The sequence below is a fragment of the Panthera onca genome, chromosome C1 (assembly GCF_046562875.1).
Source record: "Panthera onca isolate mPanOnc1 chromosome C1, mPanOnc1 haplotype 2, whole genome shotgun sequence".
Taxonomy (NCBI): domain Eukaryota; kingdom Metazoa; phylum Chordata; class Mammalia; order Carnivora; family Felidae; genus Panthera; species Panthera onca.
Genome location: NC_138346.1, coordinates 38,445,438 through 38,467,121, shown reverse-complemented (window position 1 = coordinate 38,467,121; position 21,684 = coordinate 38,445,438). Strand labels below are relative to the sequence as shown.

Sequence of the window (21,684 nt, the reverse complement as noted above, 5' to 3'; positions counted from 1 at the left end):
GCCCCACCTCGGGCTCTGTGCTGACAGCTCAGATCCCGGAGCCTGCTTCAGATTCTGTGTCTCCCTCTCTCTCTCTCTAACCTCCTCCACTCATGCTCTGTCTCTCTCTGTCTCAAAAATAAATAAACATTTAAAAAAATGTTTAAAAAGTTAAGTAAATAACTGGGTGGGGGGAGCGTCATGCTAGCAGAAGGAGTTTTAACCCAACCTTGAGGGGAAACAGGAACTAGGGTCTTGAGCAAGAGAACAGCAGAGAGTTTTTGCAAACATTTAATCTATCCATTACATGAGCCAGGCATGGCAGAAAAGAAGGGAGCCAGAGAACCCAGTCAGACTATTGCCACAATCTAAGGCATCACAGGAAAGAACTTTCCAATCTTCCTATGTCTCCCTCTCTGCTACTTACAGGGCCGTAGTGGAAACAACAGATACTGTTGTCAGTTCTTTGATGCCGCTCTATTCCTGGATGCAGGTTTGGCTCAGCATCTTGGCCACTTTCCTTCACTCTTTATATATAGCCCAAATCTGCTGCCCCTGAGACACTAATGTTTCCAGGTGAAATTGAGGTTACTTCCTTCAGTTCCTGGAACACTTCCATTTTTCCCCACAGAACCTCTGCTGAAGTCAGTTCTGTTTTGTCAGACTTGTCACTTGATCCCTGAATTTAAATCACAGCATTTCAAAAATAGGCCACTTCCATAAAGAGAAAAGCAAAACAAAACAAGGCAGGCATATTTTGCCAAATGCCATATTTTTATTGGGATTTGCTGCCAACCACCCACATCTTTTTTCAGTCTGTCTAACTTTCAAACAACTTGAGATCAAATCAAAACTTCAGCTAAGTTAATTTAATTAGTGTTCGGGAGTTAACTTTTAAAGAAAGTTAATTTAAACAAGAGCACAATGGATCCGAGAGGTTAGTTAATAGAAAATACTTAGATGAGTGTAATTTTAGTAAAATAAAAAGAACAGCAATATCTTTCTACAACAGTTTCCTGTTTTGAAAAATTGTTACAGAGGTTTTGTTTCCTATCTTAGTTTTGGTTACATTCTTTGTATAACTCTATTTTCTAGCATATTGAATTCAGACGGTTTCAAAAATGAAGGGTGATTTGATAACGTTAATCAGTATAAGCTGTTTTAGTGATCTCTGTGGAAAAAAAATGATACAGCCAGATGATTTTCAGGGTAATAAGTGTATTGAGTGTAATTTCTTTGTTCAGATACAGAAAGTGGTTCTCTGTTTAGAATGGATCATACAACATTACTTTTTATTAATATCTGGTATGCATCTCCCTTATCATAATTAGGGCATGATAAAATAGGATTCCCAAAGAAAAAATATGATAGAAGATGATTTATAACTACAGTAATATTTTCTCATGATCTAGAGTAATAATTTTTGAGGAGTATTAGAAATTGGGAAGCTAAGCAAAGCAACTTAAAAGTAACAACAACAAGCAGTGCCTGGGTGGCTCCGCTGGTTACGTGTCAGCCTCTTGAACTCTGCTCAGGTTGTGATCTCGTGGTTCGTGAGATCAAGCCCCGCGTCAGGCTCTGCACTGAGTGTGGAGCCTGCTTGGGATTCTCTCTCTCTGCCCCTTCCCCCGCTCATGCTCTCTCTCTCTCAAAATAAATAAATAAAAGCTTAAAAAAAATAACAGCAAAATCAATGCATAGAAATAAAAGGCACTCACCAGGAAGGTGGCAATTTCTTGAGAAATTAAGAGGGATAGAATGACCATATATGAGATATAGAGATTAACTCAATCACATGAAGTCATTCATGATTCAGGCAAACTCCAAATTGGGTTTGTCTAAAATTTGTTAGAACCGGGATTCTTTCAAAGGCCACTTTTTGCCCAGTTAAGTCATTCTAAAGTTCATAAGAACTTCCCCTTAAGGATTCCCCTTAAACTTTCTCCTTCCTCTCCTTAGTTTTTTGTCTTTGAATTCCTTATGCGTTCCTTAGAAAGGGAGAAAACTCTCATACTCCACTGCCTCTCCCCAGGGAGCCAGGTGAGAAATTAGGGAAATGTGTGAAACTGGGTCACCTTCCTGGCCCTGCCTATTCAAACCACTTGCAAATCTAAGGCACAGTGTTGACCAGCACCTCTATTAGTCTCTGCCTGAGATGACTGGAGGGTTCCCTTCTGCCCAGGAAAGTCTCACAAGGAATGCAAATCTATTAGGTATTCTGCCCATTTCCCCATCCAATGTCCTGGCAAGGGAAGGGCATTCAGTAACAGATATCAAAGGGAAATGATAAGGCAGCAGGAAGAGAGGAGTCCAAAAGGCTGAAAAACATTAGATAATATAAAATGGGAAATTTTGCAAAAAAAAAAAAAAAGGACAGTCACATCACACTTCCTTACAGAAACACCAACCCTGTTCATTTTCCCTTTATTTCTCTACACAGCACCCTGCCATCAAGACATAAAAGTTATGGGTTTTTTTTTAATTAATCTGGTATATTTCAGGCAACAACCACATTCAACTCAATCCAATAAATATAGATTAAACCAAGGGCCTGCGTGGCTCAGTCAGTTAAGTGTCTGACTCTTGGTTTTGGCTCAGGTCATGATCTCATGATCTGTGGGATCAAGTCCCATATGGGGCTCTGCATAGCTTGCTTGGGATTCTCTCCCTCCCTCCCTCTCTGTCTCCCACCCCCACTTATGCTATCTCTGTCTCTCTCAGAATAAACTTTTTAAATTTGTTTTAACGTTTTGATTTATTTTTGAGACAGAGAGAGACAGAGCATGAGCAGGGGAGGGGCAGAGACAGAGGGATACACAGAATCCGAAGCAAGCTCCAGGCTCTGAGCTGTCAGCACAGAGCCCAACGTGGGGCTTGAACTCATGGACTGTGAGATCATGACCTAAGCCGAAGTCAGATGCTTAACTGACTGAACCACCCAGGAGCCCCATAAATAAACTTTTTTTAAAAAGATTGATTAAACCTCAGAAATCTACTGAGCTTAAGAAATTTAGACACTGAGATGTTGTAGTCAGTCTTCCCTTGAAAGAGTTACCGAGGTGTAGAATGAAATATATGAGTATATAACTTGGATGTAAGGGAAACAGCATAGAAGTGCATGAAGAAGGGAGAGTGATCACATCTGGTGTCCTGAAAGATGCAGTCTTTGAAATGAATATTGAACCTTATAAAGGATTTAAATAGGAAGAAATAGAACAGGAAGTGAGTGCTCCTACCTCAGAAGAATGTGAGCAGATGCGGGAAGACCAAACATGCACAGGGACAGTTTCATTTGGCTGCAGCATGAGAGAAGGGAGGTGAGCTGAGCAGTAGACAATGATCATATTACAGAAGGCTTTGAATGCCAGGCTAAGAAATTGAGACTCCCTTCTCTAGCACTGGGGAGCCATGCATGGTTTTTGAGCAGGAGAGTGACCTAAATGGTACGCTTCAGAACAATCTGTGGAAATAATGGCCTGCATGATGAACTGGAATTAAAAACTAGAGTGATACAATAAGTTAGGTGACTTTAACAACAGTCTAGATGGGAGGTCCTGGGGATGGAGTGCCCCTCCATTGTGAGAGAAGCATTCTGCTGGTGGCCAAGATGCGGATCTAGAAAGTCAATGAACTATGCCCACCCTGAATGCAGCAAGAGCTACCCCACTCAGGCATGGCTGTCTATATTCAGAAAGACTCTCACCAGCTTCCTCTGTGGGAGGCAGGGAGCCGCCCCAACCACCAGCCAAGGAGCACCGGAAGTTCTGCAGCATTTACTTTTTTTTTACTTTTCCACTTGTGCAAGGCCCTCCCATTGCTTACTCGGTTCAGTTCTGCCCTGGGACAGGAAGCTCCCAGGGAGCAAAGGTCAGTTAGCATCCTGCATCTGAACAACCTGCTACTTCTCTCCCCACCCCACCACAGAAACCAGAACATCAGGGCTTTCGGTTTGGGTGCTACCTTTATAGTCTAGGTTTTGGTAAAAAGAAAACTTATCTTCATGTCATGAGCTGAAAACAGACAAAACTTAATCCACGTTATCTTTATTTCCCAATTCTAAAATTTAGTCAAGAAGATAAAACTCTTTTCTTTTTTCAATCATACAAAGTTTGAAAAACAGGAAGAAGTATTAGGGAAAGGGACTTTCTAATGCACGAAAACCTCTACCCATTTTCTCTTTCTCTTATGTTTGCAGGGTTTTAATCTTAGAAGTTGTCCTATTGCAACAATACAAAAACAAGGTAAAGAAAAAACTTAATAACCTCTCCTAATGTTAGCAGCCTAATGTGTATCCTTCCACATCTTATGTTCCTGCTGATATATAAAAATACAAGTATAGATGTAGGAGGTTACAATGTTATCACAAAAGTACGATTTACTCTTTCTTGCTATTTGTAAAATAATAATATATTGAGGCCATCCCCCAGGTCAGTAGTTACAGGATTAACACATTTCTTTCAATAGCTATATCATATTCCATATCATGGATATGTCACAATGTATTTTATTATTCCCCTTTGGATGAACATTCAGGTTGTTTCTAGTTTGTGCTGCAACAAACCAGCTTCTGTCAGTGTCTATCCTTGCCAGTGCATTTCACAGAAAAGTGCTACCAGAGCTAAGGTGTTTTCTGAATACCTACTATATGCTGTTTTTATAAAATATACAATAGAAATGTGTGACATAGTCCCTTCCTCAGAGCATGCCAAATATAGCTGGGGACATAAGCCTAACCCACACAAAACAATTAAACTGTGCAAGACAGGACTGAACCGTGTTCCATACACTTTACGCAAATGGATGCCAAGTTTTCCTTCCACACGGTGACAGACTGGAGAGATAGCTCGGAGGACCTTTTAGCCTTAACATTTTAGGGGCTTTCTTGGATTCAGGAAAGGGGGAAACAAGAAGAGCTAAGAAGTCAGTGGTCTGTGTGTGTTCAAGTCTGGCAGGACTTGAACAAGGCCAGAAAATGGTTTAGATCCATGGAGAAAAAAAAAATTGTATTTTGGAGTGACAAATGAGCCATCTTTACAACTTTAGACACATATATGCTTGGAGAATGACAATAAGCAGTTCCTTCTCCAAGTCATTGCAATTCCAAACAGCCTCTCTTATATTCTTCCCACCCCCACCCAGCCTCCACTTAAAGACATAGAAGAATCCAAAGCTTAACTGCCACAAAGCATTATACTAATGCAGATTTAAAATGCATTACTTCCAGCCAGCAAAAACTTAAAAATACTCCCCAAATTTCTTCCACGCACCCCCCGTCCTTCCCATGCCCAACCTACCCCTGCTAACACACACACACACACACACACACACACGCACGCACACACACCCCATACTTTTTCTGTGCCCTTTAAACAACAGCAGTCATTTATAGTGTTCCTGTCCATCTGGAAAATAACACGAATAACATGGAATAAAGTAATAATAAAGTCTGAGTGATTTAATTCAACCAAAACCTGAGTTTTTCTGAGAATCAAAAACTCTGTTAAAAAGGTTGGTATTGATAAACTAGCCACTACAGCATTGGTCTTTCACTCTACCTTGCAATGCTATGTTTGCAACCTACCAAGTCCATTTAAATATAAACCATGTTTAATGACATGTTTTACATTTCATCATACTGGAAATAGGATTTGAGAGCTCACTGTTTATGCCAGATATGTGTTATGCCTCAATAATGTATATAAGTAGCTCTATGAGAAAGTTCTGAAAATGAATTACGCATAAGAAATTAGGCATGTGTTTTTTATCTCAAAGATTTGAGATTTAAAAGTTGTATGTAATTTTTAGGGGTGCCTGGGTGACTCAGTTGGTTGAGCATTGGGCTCTTGATTTCGGCTCAGGTCATGATTTCACAGTCCAGGCTGGAGCTTGCTTGAGATTCTCTCTGTCTCTTTGTCTCTGTCTCTGTCTCCTTCTTCCTCTGCTCCTCCCTGCTCATGCTCACTCGCATGCTGCCTCAAAAGAAAAAATTATTTTAAAAAAAAGTTGTAGGTAATTTTCAATCAAAGTTGGCACCACAAGGAAGTCTATGATTCTCTTTTTTTTCCCACCAAACTTTATTCAGAAAAAAGCCACTGATGGGTCCAGGTGATGGTAAGCTCACTCGGAGAGAAAAGCAAGGCCATCAAGCATGGTCATGTCTAAAATTAGCTTTCAGTGTATTTTCTAAACTTTAGGAAAACAAGATTTATTCCCAGGATGTTAACTTGAATGCCAAGTTCAAAGACATAATCTTGACAGTCATATTGCAGAAAATAAGGGCTTTTAATAAGGAGAAGGAATTACTGACTTTCAGTAAAACCTAATTTACTATGTGTTTTTATTTAGCAGTAGGAAAAAAAAAAAGATAAAAGCCCTTGACCTCTGCTGTACCATTCCAACCACAAAGGTGACTGAGGTCTGAGATTGGGTCCAGAGTCGTGAGGCCTCCTTGTGACCTGACTGAGCATAATTGATGTGCCTCCTTTCTCGATGTCTCCATGCTCCATTCTCCGCACCAGCCTCCTCACGACATCAGCTCTAAATGGTATGGAGACTCCACTAGTGTCTTTGCAGGTCAAGGTCTAGATTTGGGAATTGGCAACACGCACCTAACATCAAAGCACTTAGCAACTGTTACCCAGTCAACACAACATTCCAGCAGTTTAAAATGCACAATAAGATCATGGTTCCTTTGAGATCATAGTCCCATTGTCCTAAATAAGGGGGATTTTTGGCTGCCTTTCCTCCTCCCAGGGCTAGAATTGGGGGCTCAGCCAAAGGCAGTAAAACCAGGGTCTCGTGGGACAGAAGCAGCCTGCCTGGACGTGTTGAGACCTGTTCTCTCTTCTAGAGTGCTCTAAGTACAGTTGGCATGTGCAACCACATTTCTCCTCTTGAATCATGAACAATCAAAAATGTCAAAAGGAGGCCAATGGGGGAAGTGGAGAGATATTATCTGAGGAGTCAAGAGACCTGGGTTTACACTAGCCTTGGCGAGTTGGTATTAGATAGCTATGGCAAATAACAAAGTTAGCAGAAACCCGTTGCCTCACCAGAAAAGATGAGTTCAAAACTACCAACTCCCTGAGGACAAGAAGGGGAAGACCAGATTTTTTGAGGAAAAAAGCCCACCGATGATTCTGACGCAATAAGTTAGAGATGGCAATCCCAGCACAAGCACATGTATGCTCCTCAAACATGCCATACTGAATGTGGTCCTGCATATCAACACTAGAAATATTACACTTTGACCCTATAATCCCACTTCAAGGAAGCTATCCTACAGAAATAACTAGGTATACGGACAACTCTTATAGAGAGGTATTCATAGCAACAATATTTATGATAGTACAAATCAGAAAGGAACCAATGTCAAAGTTAAGTACATTATTAAATAAGTTATAATACACGAATCCACAAAAGCTATGAAAGGGCTGACAGGTACATGAAAGATGCTTAATATCATTAGTCATTAGAGAAATGCAAATCAAAACCATGAAGATATTTCATGTTCATGGATTAGAAGAAGTCATACTGTCAAAATGTCCACATTACAAAGCAGTCTATAGTTTCGATGCAACCCCTATCAAAATACCAAAACCACAATGAGATGCCACTTCAGACACACTAGGATGGCTAACATGAAACAAAACAAAGACTAGGTGTTGGCGAGAACACGGAGAAATTAGAACATTACTGATGACAGCGTCAAGTGGTGTAGCCACTGCGGAAACGGTTTGGCATTTCCTCCCTTAGTCAAACGTGGAATGACCCAAGATTCCAGTCCTAGGTAAACACTCAGAAGAATCGAAAATGAGTGTTCAAACGTAGTACACAAATCTTCATAGCAGCATTATTCCAGCAGCCAAAAGGTACAAGTAACCCAAATGTCCATCAGCTGATGGATAAATAAATGTGGCATAAACATGCAAGGAACACTATTCAGCCAAGAAAAGGACTGACGTCTGGTGGCACACGTGACAACACAGATGAAACTTAAAAACATTATGCTACATGAAAGGAGCCACCGAAGTCACAAAGAGGCCATGCATCATATGGCTCCATTTATGTGCAATATTCAGGTTAAGCAAATTCATCAAGACAGTAAAAAGATTAGTGGTTACCGGGGATTGAAAGGGGGGGAGGGAATGGGGAGTGAGTGGGGTTTCCCTTTGGGGTGATGAAAATGTTCTGGAAGTTAGGTTGTGGTAACGGCTGTACAACCTCAGAAATGTACTAAACGCCACCAAACTATGCACTTTACAATGGTTAAAATGGTAAATTTCATGTTGATTATTTTACCAAAATTTTTTAAAGTTACAATCATAAAGTGGAATATTTTAGTTATTAAAATTGATCTTTTGAGGGAGTTTAATAAGATGTAGAAAATGTGGGAAAAGCAGTGTGTGAAACTACTTATAGTGTGACCCCAGCTTTACAGTATATAAATACACAAAGAAAAACAAGGAGTGAAAAGGAAATTTCTAAAAATGCTGAATTGGGTTATCAATAGATACATTTTTCGTCTTATATTTTTCTGAATTTTCCCAAATTTTCTATATTATTTTTATTGTTAAAATATTAAATTATAATTCAATATTGTTTTATAATTATAAAAATAAACAATTTTTTTTTTAATTTTTTTTTTTCAACGTTTTTTATTTATTTTTGGGACAGAGAGAGACAGAGCATGAACGGGGGAGGGGCAGAGAGAGAGGGAGACACAGAATCGGAAACAGGCTCCAGGCTCCGAGCCATCAGCCCAGAACCTGACGCGGGGCTAGAACTCACGGACCGTGAGATCGTGACCTGGCTGAAGTCGGACGCTTAACCGACTGCGCCACCCAGGCGCCCCAACAATTTTTTTTTTAAAGGTGAGACCAGGGCGGGGGGGGGTGGGGCGGACCTTGGTGGCTCAGTCGGTTAAGCATCCGACTCTTGGTTTCAGCTCAGGTCATGATCTCACGGTTTTGTGGGTTCAAGCCCAGCGTCCAGTTCTTTGCTGGCAGCTCAGAGCCTGCTTGGGATTCTCTCTCTTCCTCTCTCTCTCCCTGCCCCTCCCCCACTCACGCTTACACTCTCTCTCTCTCTCTCAAAATAAATAAATAAACTTAAAAAAAAATAATAATACAAAAATAAAAGATGAGATCAGATGACACTTTGGGACACAGATGGGAAAAAGATAACAAGAATAATGGAAGGTCTAAAAAACATATGATGTCATGATGTAAACAGCAGGAGCTAGACAGCATTATGGAATGGTTAAGACTGCAACACTGGGGAGAATTTATGTCCCATCCAAAGCTGGAATTGTGGCTCCAGATTCTTTGGAGTTTTCAAGAAATGCCACAGCTCCGGACGGTTCAGTGAAATGCCCTGGGTTTTAAACCTTGGCAACTTATTCAATACTTTTCAAACCACAGGCCAAACAAAACACATCTGTGGACTGGATGTAGCCCACAGGCGCCAGTTAGCAAACTCAAGTTTATAGGAACAGGAATGTTTAGCCTGGAAAAGAAAAACCTTTGAACAGAGATAGTAACTTCAAATATCTACGGAAAGGCTATGTGCAAGATGGTGTGGACTTAATCCATTTGTCTCTAGAAGGCAGAACCAACCTAAAGGCTAGGTGTGGGCGAGAAGCAGAATAATGCCTAGTAAATAAGGGAGTGGTTTCTATTAGAGCAGCCGTCAAATAAACAGGGACTTCAAAAATGCATGGAGGTGCCCATCCTTGAGGTGTTCCAGAGAAGACTACAGAGACTTCTGCTTAAGTCAGAAGTTGGACTAGGTCAAAGGCTCCCCATCATGGGGGAGTATCAGAAACTTGAAAAAAAAAAAACCACAGATTTTTGGACCCTATTCCAGAACCATGGGGTGAGGCCTAGGAGTATGTATTTTTCAGAAGAGTCTCAGCTGCCTGGCAGGTGGCTCAGAAACACTGCTTTGAAGCTCTGAATCTGTACTGGAATTCTATTATTCTAATCCACGGTTCTACCTAGCTGGCAGACAAGGGAAGGAAAGACTGAAGAAAGAACAAACAATTTACTGGAACTCATTATGGCTCTGTGCTAAATGCCTTCTTTATGTTATCTCCCTGAATTTTCACAACAACCACATGAGGTCAGAAGCAATGTCCTCCATCCCACTTCCCAGAAAGAGAAACTGAGGCTTGTAGATTTGAGTATGGCCCAAGGTCATTGCCACCACTGAGAAGATCTTTCTGGCTCCAAATCACACGCTAGTTCAACTATTCTGCATCGCCCTCCTCTGACCCATATGACAAATATCTCAAGTGGCCCTGATGAGCCAGGCACTACACTAGGTGGAGGGGATTCAACAATGATTAAGATACAGTCCCTGGCCTCGAGAGGCTTTGGAATCTAGTGAGGAGAGCAGAAAAGTAAGCAATTACATCACAGTGAAAACTAGGGGGTCACACAGGAGGAGCATCCAATCTAGCCTTGCGTTATCGGAAGGTTTCTGGGAGGAAAGAATGTCAAAGCCAGGACTCTAAGGTGACAAGGGAAAAGAACTTCAGGCTGAGGGTGCAACATCTACAGGCCCGGAGGCCAGAGGGAGCCTAATGTGTAAGGAAATGTGAGAAATTCGGGGTGGCTGGAGAATGGGAAGCAAGACATGGGCCTGGCAAGGTAGGCAGGACAGAGCCCCAAGCACTCATGTGCCACACTAAGACTGCCATTTATCCTAAGAAAAACAGGAAGAGTTGAGGCTTAACACAAAGGAGTAACTCTTCAGAATCACATTTTATGAGGATCAGACTGGCTATAGTGTGGAAATGGATTGGCAAGGCAGGGTCCCCGTGGAAGGTTGGGGCAGAGAATTTCAGTGAAAAGGTGATGGTCACCCACACAAAAATGGTGGCAGGGAAGATGTTGTGAAGCAAAGATGATGTATCTTCCATCCTTCCTTCCTTCGTTTCTCCCTCCCTCCCTCCCTTCCTTACTTCTCACGGTAAATAATACTACAGAGCCCTGGCTATCTACTGGCCATTCTGCTTGGGCAAAAAGAAACCTAGTCCTTGCCATCATGGAGTCTGTCCTCTGCTAGGCAATAGATGTTTGTGGAAAGTACTTTCAAAAGTATTAAATAATAGACAAAAAGCACACTGGTTGGTTAGATTGCCAAGAATAACACAGATGGTAAAGGATGTTAGGGGGCTGGCTTCTCCCTCCTCCAGCATCAATTCTCAAGGAATCATTAAGTATAAGAGCCCCATAAAATAAATCTGAAAAGTTACATCCTAACAAAGCAAGTACTCCTCAGAGTTGTATTCTTAAAATTCATATATGAGAAGGTAAACCAGACTGTCTGCTTTTGGTGTATTTCATTCATGGAAAGTAAGAAGAATTTACCTACATTTTAATTCCTCATTCCTCAAACAGAAATGACTGCCTGACTAAAAAAGAAATGGGGATGGAGTACTAAATTAATAAACTAGAAGAATTATTAAAACCTTACTAAATGTGGCCTCACACTAAATTAAATGAAAACCCTTCTTGCTGTACTCGGGATATTTGCTAGGTACATTGGCAACGAGTTTGGATTCACCCAAAAACTGACCACAGAACAAGCAACAAGAGCATCATGACTTGGAGGGAAGGCAGCAGGTGTCTGAAGGGGCTTCCTGCTCAGAGCCTTACCAGACGTCAGGAGGGGGCTTCCGGTGCTCTGACCTTCCCCAAGTCTGCACTATTCCATTTCCTGAATTACTCCAACCAGTCCCTGGTCACCAGTGAGGACAGGACATTCTTATCAGAGGCCTACTTGTTTAAGTCCTTGTTACAACATTCTTCTCACTCCTCGGTCCCAGCATAAGAATCACCCTCAGTTAAACAGCTGTGCCTGTGGATGGCACATTAAGATGCTTCTCTTCTACAGGTGATTTTCATGATTCTTTTAAATTTGTTTTAATGTTTTATTTATTCTTGAGAAAGAGGGAGACAGAGCACAGGCAGGGGAGGGGCAGAGTGAGAGAGGGACACAGGATTGGAAGCAGGCTCCAGCCACTGAGCTGTCAGCACAGAACCCAACGTGGGGCTCGAACTCACAAACTGTGAGATCACGACCTGAGCCGAAGTTGGACACTTTACCCACTTAGCCACCCAGGTGCCCCGAGGAGGTTTTTATTTTTTGTGACCTCTCAGATGACTTCTGATCTTTGTCATTCCAGCATCTCAATGGCCAACAAGGAGAAAAAGTACATTAGAAAACGAACTTGTTGGGGTGCGTGGGTGGCTCAGTCAGTTAAGCATCCAACTTTGGGTCAGGTCATGATCTCGTAGTTTGTGAGTTCAAGCCCCACGTCGAACTCTGTACTGACAGCTCAGAGCCTGGAGCCTGCTCCGGATTCTGTGCCTCCCTTTCTCTCTGCCCCTCCCCTGCTCATGCTCTGTCTCTGTGTCAAAAATAAGTAAACATTAAAAAAAAAATTTTTTAATGAACTTGCTCCTGCTCCTTTCCATTTTTCACTCGGCTCTTACAACACTAGCTCAGGTAATCACACCGCTGATCACTGATTGTGATCTTTCATGGGTGTGTTATATAGCTTTCCCTGGTCTACCAGCAAAGGGGAGCATACACCATGGGTTGGTAGTATGGAGTCAAAATCTGCTTCCCCAGAAATGTTCTAGATGGAAAGAAATTGGATCCCACACAGTCAAATAATCCTAACCTTGGTAGATTAGAGAAGAACAAATGACTTAGAGGCATACATGCCCTGGATCCTTTGAGCCAGCTTCCAAACAGGATCAACTTACAAAAAAATGTATTAGATTCCTAAAAGTAAAGTTTGAAGACACCCCTTCCCACCTTTATAAATTGTACCACAAGGAAAGAAGAGAAGATGCCAAATGGTGATGGGCGCTTTTGTTGCCATTATTAGCTTACGGTTTTATGGTATTCTTGGACAATATTGAAAAACTCTAAAAAACTGATTTCCTCAGACTTTCTAAATAACCTATTTTCCTCTGGATACTCAAAGAGATGCTTAAGATCTGTTAAGCATTTTAGATATTTTCTCTCCAGCTCCAAACCAAAGTGTGATCTAAAGCTGTCTACAGGGGCCCTCGTGGAGAACGCTCGGTGCTGATAACCACCCCCATACATGCCAACAGTGCCAGGACCAAAGGGAGGTCAGAGAGAGCGCTGGCGGTCTTTCTTTGGCTCTAGGCAAAACTCATCTGATTATCAACTCCACTTCCCCTTCCCTGGATCCCCAGGGGAAGAGTGCAGGGAAGCAAATCTTTAGGAAAAGAGCTATCAGTTCTTTCAACTTTCCCATGGAGAGGCCCGTAGGCCAAGCCACGTCATGCCACACCCCGGTTGATTGTGTCAACAATTGCTTTCATTTTAATGCTTTCAGATGGGTTCTAATGTAACCTTGGAGAAGAATAACCCCAAACCCCGTATAAACGACCCATTTTCTCCAGGCTGTTTGTGCCCCTCTCTCAGAATATAGTATGATTCATCCATTAGGCTATCTGAAAAACAAGCATGGACCATAAAGGCAAAGCGGATACAGCAGCCAGTACTATCGGAGGCAGCTCTTTGCTTTGTGTCGCTCAAGTGATTCATGAACGTAATTCATTGCCTTGCCTACGGTTCACATGATCACAGCTCTTCAGAGATGAAAAGGCAAGACGTTCTGAGCAGTTTCTCCAAATGAACCAAATCTTGATGCTGTTTATGGACCTCAGGATCCCAAACCCTGACTTTATAACCATGTGAATGGACACCAATAACAGGATAAATATGAAATCTATAGAAAACTGAAGAAAACAACTTTTAGTTGGCATCATGCTTTCAACCTGTTAAATCATTTACCAGAGTAAACCTGAAACCACATTCTTTGATCCCCAACTGCTCTCAAGTGGAAAAGCAAACGAAGAGAGAAATGATGGAATGGGTAGTGGCTGGGTAGTTGGAGAAAGGCATGACAAAGACACAGAGGGGCCCTGGGTGGCTCCGTCGGTTAAGTATCCAACTTCGGCTCAGGTCAGGATCTCACGGTTTGTGGGTTCGAGCCCCGCGTTGGGCTTTGTGCTGACAGCTCAGAGCCTGGAGCCTGCTTCAGATTCTGTGTCTCCCTCTCTCTGTGCCCCTCCCCCGCTCGTGCTCTGTCTGTATCAAAAAATGAATAAATGTTAAAAAAAAATACGCAGTCAGAGCTGCTACTTCCATTCCCGTGTCTCTAGCAGACATCACTAATCAAGCATGACACTCTTTTTGGTCTCACAGATACAACCTCAGAAGCTTTCTCAACACATCTCAATCCATCGGTTGCATACAAATGATAAAATGTTGACCGGTCTTTTATTTAACAATTTTATTTTATTTTCCTCTAAGAACAGGAATCACTTATGTAAATCACGATGAAAAGCTTGAAAGGGTGAAGTGCTAAAACAACAGCTTCTGATTTCTGTAAGATGGACAGATAAGGGTGCTGCCTCAGCACACGGCACAAGGTTGCCTTATGACCCAGGAGAACAAAGAATCAGAGCACGGGTCTGGTCTCAGAGGCAGTAAGAACAGGACTGCAGCTAGGTGAGGGCTGCCAGGGAGAGAGGGTACTTTGGGGCCTCTCTTGAAGGCACAGGGACAAAGCACAAGCTGCTCAGAAACCACGGGAACTGACTCCCACCACCTAAAAGACTTAGTAACAAAAACTCCTTTGAGTTAAAGTTCCCCTTTTAAGGCTTTCGTCACATGAGTGAGTTAGAAGATTATCATTCAGTCACATCACACCGAGAAGTCGTTTATTTAATAAATGAGGTTTTTTGGGTTTTGTTGGTTTTTTTTTTTTTTATTGACTCCTAAATAGAGATAAGCAGGAAAGGGGAGGATAGTGTTTTTCACCTGGGCTCAGGGATGCAGAACAGCCATGAGGAGCATTTATTGAGTTGTTACTACATGCCAAGCACTTCTCTTACATTATTTTGCATCCTCTTCACTACTAACAGTGAGTTCTTAACATCATCCTCTTACAGATGAGGAAAATGAGGCTTGGTAATGTAAGTAACCCAACCAACGTTATAATGCTAGTGAAGGACCAGGGTTGGATCCAAATTAAGACCCATCTGATTTGGGACGCCTGGGTGGCTCATTTAGTTAAGCGTCCTGACTCTTGATCTCAGTTCAGGTCATAATCTCACAGTTTGTGATATCGAACCCTGAGTCGGGCTCCGCACTGATAGCATGGAGCCTGCTTGGGATTCTCTCTCCCACTCTCTCTCTGCTGCTACCCCTGCCCATGCATGCTTGCATGTGCACACACACACAGTCTCTCTCAAAATAATTAAAGAAATACGAAAAAAAAAAAAAAGATCTGTCTGGTCCTAAAGCTTGTGCCTCTCCCATTCCACTGAGCTGGCTCTGCTGGGAAGGCATCAAACACACACTTGGCATACTCAGTAATTTTCCATAAGGCAGATGCCTCTCTTATTCTGTAGCCTTCTTCCAGAGATTAGGACGGAAGCAAATTCTCCTCTTACAAGGGAGGCCTTAAAAGAGAAGGATCACCCCACCTGTTGGAACTTCTTGCCTTGGACAGATTAGGGGGTCAGGGGCTATGAACTGGAATGACAAGCGTCAGCTTCCTTGGACTCAGATACCATTCCTCCTTTATGGAGAGATGCAACTTCAAAGGAGGTCAGAAACAGAAGCTGAGCATGGCCTCAGCTCCACATAGAGGAAAGTGAAAGTTTAGAGGGACAAATGTCCTTACAGCCTTTGATGGAGTTTGATGGAGCAGAAAGTGTCCAGGGCAAACTCTGTTCTGGTCAGTGTTACAGCCGATAAGCTAATCCTGTCCTGCTTCCTCAGTAGGGTTTACCTAGGGACTACAGACACCCTCTCATGTTATGTAGCCTCCATTGTGCACCTGTGTGCCAAGGGAGGGTAATGGGCCAGGTGGCCCCTGTGTCCATTCTCTAAGTACACGTCTCTCACTCTGATGTCCTGAAGCCAGGCTGCTGCCATTCCACTCACTGCTTGGTCCTGCGCTATTTACCTTCAATACTGAGGAACCACAGGGCCTATCCTTTGAGCAGGTTCAGGGAAACCCAGGAGCAATGTCAGCAGCATTTGTGGAACAGGCAGGCATACAGAAGGGTGATGCGCAGAGCTGAGCACATTCAGTGTGAGCGATAACACAGGGGATAACTTAGGGAAGTGGGAAGCAGGGAGGGAAAGCAACCAGTATACCTTGATTGCTTCCTACATATCTCAGATAAATGAACAAAGGAGCCATGACCCAACCAGGCCTGTTCAAACTCTTCCTCCAAAGCACTTGTGACAGGAGACAAGAGGGAATGTACTCCTTGGATGTCTGGCTCAAAAATAATCTTTTAACTTAAAATTCATGTAAATTTTACAGTTTATGCCTTAAGATAACCACATTTGTTTCAGTGTAAGAATAATGTTTTTTAGTTGACAAATGAAAAAAAACCCTAACCATCTGGGAAGATAAACTGTGTTAATCCTGTGAATTTGGCAGACCCTGCCATACCTCCAATGCACCATCTTGAAGGGCACAAGATTCTTGGACCAAGTCAGGGTCATTCAGTCCTGCTGCCCCATCCCACCAGGAGGTTCTCCTTCTTTTACCACTTTGGAGGTTCTAAGTGTTCATTAAGAAAGGCAGATTATAAACCATAGCTCAGATAAGGGGTAGAAGCACAAGGAGACCCCATGAAAGGTCAATAGATCAAGACCAAAATAGCCAAAGGAACATATGCAACTGGGGACCCAATCACCTCGGCCTCTTCTCTAGTTTTGTGACCAGCGCTCTAGTGATGAAGGATTAGTAATCAAAAGAAAACTCTCCTGCACAGGAATTTACTCTGTTGAAACTCTATCTCTCTCATACACACACACACCCTGCCACCACTACTTCAGGGGAAGGAGGGGAGCAAGGGCAGGCATACAGACCCCAAGAACGAGGAACTAGAGCGAGGAGGTGCTGATGATGGTGGAAACAGAAGATGCCAGACATGAGGCAGTACTAGGGCCAAGAGTTTGGAAACAGGTAGAGAGTGATACGGTGAGAGTATGCTGACATGAGATAGGAAGGTCATCTGGCCTCTGAGGCTGGGTTTTACATGCTGGTAGGTATGTGAGTTTAGATAATAGGTAGTTCTCAAAGAAACTATTTTCACCATACAGTTCCAAGTCACAAACCCAAAACAAGCATTTTCTGCACCAAACATTTGAATGTCTATAGATTTAATGACTATCCGGTCAGTCCATTGTTGCCTAGGCAACAGCACGTTCCCAGGAACCTACCAAGACCATAATTTCCAGAAGGGCAGGTATCGAGTCTACAGAGTCACCACTGTGTCCCTAACTCCTAGCACATAGTAGGTCCTCAACAAATCTATGCTCACTGAATGTAGAGAAGGGAACACTATAATATTATTACAGGATAATTTCAAAATAACACATTCATTCACCCTGCCTCATCCACTCTGTTTTTATAATGTGTGTTAACCAATGAGGTCACTGTAGGGTCTCGCAGAGGAACTTCAACATGGGTAAAAATCCTGCATCACAGCAACTGCTGTGGTGTCACATAACAACACCTGCTTTCACTCAAAAGAATCCAATAACAGCCACTACAGGGGAGGGAGGCAGGGAAATACATATACGCATGCATACCAGCAATCCCACTAGGTGACCTCATGCCCTAGAATGAAAGAGAGAGAAGAGAAAGAAACTATTCCAGAGCTCCCTTGGACTCCTTCCGGAGAGCTTCTCACAGTGTGAACACCTCACAGAGGTGAGCGGGACTCTGGTGTTTAAAGAGACATATTTTTCATACACGTTGGCCCCTAAACACAAGCCAACTGCTTATCTGCTGCTCAGAGAAACAGCAATCCGTTACAGCTTTGTAGGCAAAACTGGCTGTCGGACTCCATCCAGGACATCGTGTTGGACTCTAAGGTGGAGCCTTCCAAAGGTATCCTAAAGGATCATTTTGACTCTACAGACCTTTACTTCAAATACAGACTTAAAACTAGTCACTCAGAAAGCTGTACCCCCTGGAACATAGTCTGTACATCACCCCAAACAAGATGAGGTTGAATAAGGAGTATCTTCCAAAGGAGAACACTCTATGTCTACTTCCACGAGTGGTCTATAAAAGAAGTATATATAACATAGATATTATTTTTGGCAGTGTATCTTCCAGCCAGCTTTATGGTTTTTCTAAGATGAACCCAAACAATATCTGCATGGTGATTATTCCACAGAAAGCCTGCTTGAAATTTTTCTGCATTTTGTCTCATTGATTTCAACACATCTTATTTCAAGACCTCTATGAAATATATTAAACACATTTAACCTCAGCTAGAATAAATCCAGCTAATTAAATGATATAAAGAACAGCTCATTAGCAGAGCACGGGTAAATATTTCTCTATTCCAGCTAATAAGCAAGGTTTATTATACCCTTGAGCACTGTGCAGTCTCATCATGCCTCAATTATCAGCCTTATAAGCTAAGCCTAAGCAGAAAGTTGTTATTGAGCAAATAATGGCATTGGACATGTGCATTGCCAAGCTCTTGGCAACTGATTCATACGATCTTTAAACAGCCAATTTAAACCAACGGCAAGTTTTCATAAACAAGATGATTCTAACACTTTTAATGATCTGGTTTATCAGACTTCTTGAGTAAACAAACTTAGAACTCTTCTGTTCATTGTTAGAAAGATAATATCTCAACCACAGTTACCTTAAGCGATCAAACGTTGGTATCTTTAGGAGTATAGAATCTTTTCTAAAATATAATTTGGGTTTCTTTATTGCTATGTAAATTTTAGGATCATTTTAAGCCGATCGAGTCACTTTAAAGGATAAAGAATCAAAGAATAAGATGGAGTCTGCAGCTAAAGGTACATTCAGATGAGCTACACCTATATTCACATTCCTTTTGTTTGTTTGTTTTTTTGAGAAAGTGCACAAGCATACTTGAGCACAAGCAGGGGAGAGACAGAGACAGAAAGAATCTCAAGCAGGCTCCACACCCAGCACAAAGCCTGACTCAGGGCTCAGTCTCACCTCCCTGAGATCATGACCTGAGCCGAAATCAAGAGTCGGATGCTTAACCAACTAAGCCACCCAGGCACCCCTATATTACCATTCTTTACCTCTATAAGTGTTGTGGGAAGTTACCCTAAGGAAACAATCAGGGATGAGCACAAAGATTCATGTTTAAGATGTTTATTAGGATGTTATTTATAGAAAATATTGCAAACTTCCTAATTATCTAATCTTAGGGATATAATGAAATAAAATATAGCACATCCATATGGTAGAATATTATGCAGCTGTTAAGAAATGATATTTCAAAGAAGTTTTAAGGACTTGGAGAAATACTTGTTTGTAACATAGTAGGAAAACAAGTAAACAAAAGCATATCCAAGATCGCCAAGGCTGGCATACAAACAGACATGCAAACATGCAAAAAGAATTCAGTTGCATAAAGACAAATATACAACAAGCTAGCAAGTCTATATTTTGAAGCACATATACACATACATTAAATAAGGAAGCGTTGAGAGAAAAATGGGAGGAAAAATATCAACAAGTCAGTAGTATTTATCTCTTAGTGATTACATCACAGGTGAGTTGTTTTCTCATTTTTTTATTTTTTTCATGCACGTATTCCAAATTTTGGATCTCTGATATCGTTGGGAAAGAAAAAGAAACATTATAAAAACGAAATGCGAAAACAGGTGTCTAAATGAAATAAAAACTAGAACACAGAAGGCAGATGGTATCAATGGCTATAGCAGAAGCAAAGCCTCAGAGACCAGAAGGTCACGAATGTTCCTTCCCAGATGGATGCTCAAAGTTAGGCCAAACCAGAGCTCAGGCACTAGAACAACCAATAGCTGCATGCACGTGACTACATCTATTTATTGGTTATTTTTAATAGCTGCATTTAAAAAGCAAGTGTGTAGTTCATCTAAAGTTCCCCATCAGAATTTTCCATGTTGGGTTGATACAGTAAATCTAAGCAAAATGTGCTAGTATATTTTACTCTGTTTGCTGAAAAACACTAAGAAGTAACTAGCCAGCCCCAATTTTTCACCTGAAGCTCTTTCTTGTTTCTGGTTTAAAAAAAAAAAAAAAAAAAAGGCTATTTTGTGAGGTACTGACTGGGATACAGAAACCCAAGAGTTTGGCAGCATGAGTTTCTCTCAGTGTAGGGGGTCAGCCGGTATGGCGAGTCAGTGTAACACTCAAAATGCGAAAGTGTGAAGCAGTAAATCCATAGCCTCCAACTTACTCCATCCCTAAAATCATGAATGAGAGAACAATCTCCAATTTTTAATAGCTTCAATTAACTGAAATAAACATCTCTATGTATTGTTAGTAAGGAAGATACGCATTCTTGGTTGACCAAGTATCTGGTACTTTAAAAGATCTATGTTAAGCCTGTCACTAAGTAGCCATTTAATTAAAGTAAATGTCTCCACATAAATCCTACTGGCACAGGGACATGCAGTTTTGGAAATCAACCTGCAATTAAGACTCTGGGCCTAATTGTGTGGCACCAACTGAGAGATCCTAAGAGCCATGACATACTGAAGGCCTTTAAGAGACTTAAACTTTTGTGTCAGGATTTATGATGCTGTTTCCTCCTCATTTCCTTCTCAATTTGTATTCAACGTCACAACCTCGGTCAACAGCACATCTGCCAGTTGTCTCCTAAGCAGCTGGGGCATCGAAGAAAGAACACAAAAATCACACAGACCTGGGTTCGAGGATTTGCTCTGCCTTTCACTGGCTCTGAAACTTTGCCCCATGGTTTCTGTCCTCTCATCTGTAAAATGGAAAGGAAATTGCCTACCTCTTCTGGCTGCTGGGAAGATTTAAGAGAGCAACTCATGTGAAGGTTCAGAGTACAAAACTGTCATTTAAAATACAGCATATGCAGTATGGTTTTCAAAAATTTTTGTCCCAATCTGTAAGTAATATACAAGAATGGTACTTTTATTCAAACGAGGAAATGAATGGATATTTCACCCTAAAAATCTCTCACTTAGGAAGAATATTTCCTCCAGGGCTTCTCCTATCGGGGATCCAGCAAATCTCTTTGGAGCACCTACTGTGAACTAACCCATGTACTCCAAAGGATCAATGTTGCTGGAGGAAAAATCTTAGCTTTTTAGTTGGTCCTACCTCCCTCCATTTTAGGAACTCACTCTCTTAAATCCCGTGATTCAGAAGAAACTATTAATTAGAAAACTTTCTGCAGCTTTGCTCACCACCAAGGCTGGCACATGACCCAGGCTGACCAGTCAGAGTTCTCTTGTAGGAACTGATTTGGCTCTTGGGAGGGGAGCAAGGGTGACCTCTCTCCAAGACCCTGAGTAAAGTTGCATTCACCATCTTCCTCTTCGTGGCCTATGACTGGAAAAGACTAGACTTTCCATTCTGCACTAACATCATACCATACATAACTACCTTTTCTGCAGCAGAAAAACATTTTTGTCCTCACAAGCATCAACTTCCGGGAAACACTATCTTACCGCCCTGAAATAGCATGAAACCTAAGGCAGCCAGTGGCTGGCTTCTAAGCAAGCACACAAATAGAAAAACAAACAACCAAAATCACTCCTTTGGAAAAAAAAAAAAAAAAAAAGGCTCAACCACCATCACAAATAAGAAGGCAGAGC

The 21,684-nt window shown here is 41.8% G+C and overlaps 1 protein-coding gene across 8 annotated transcripts in view; it reads right to left on the bottom strand.

The window, feature by feature from the left end:
• ANKRD44 (ankyrin repeat domain 44) overlaps positions 1-21,684 on the bottom strand; it is a 341,765-nt gene that overhangs the window by 232,593 nt on the left and 87,488 nt on the right. The gene's annotated exons all lie outside the window — the stretch shown is intronic.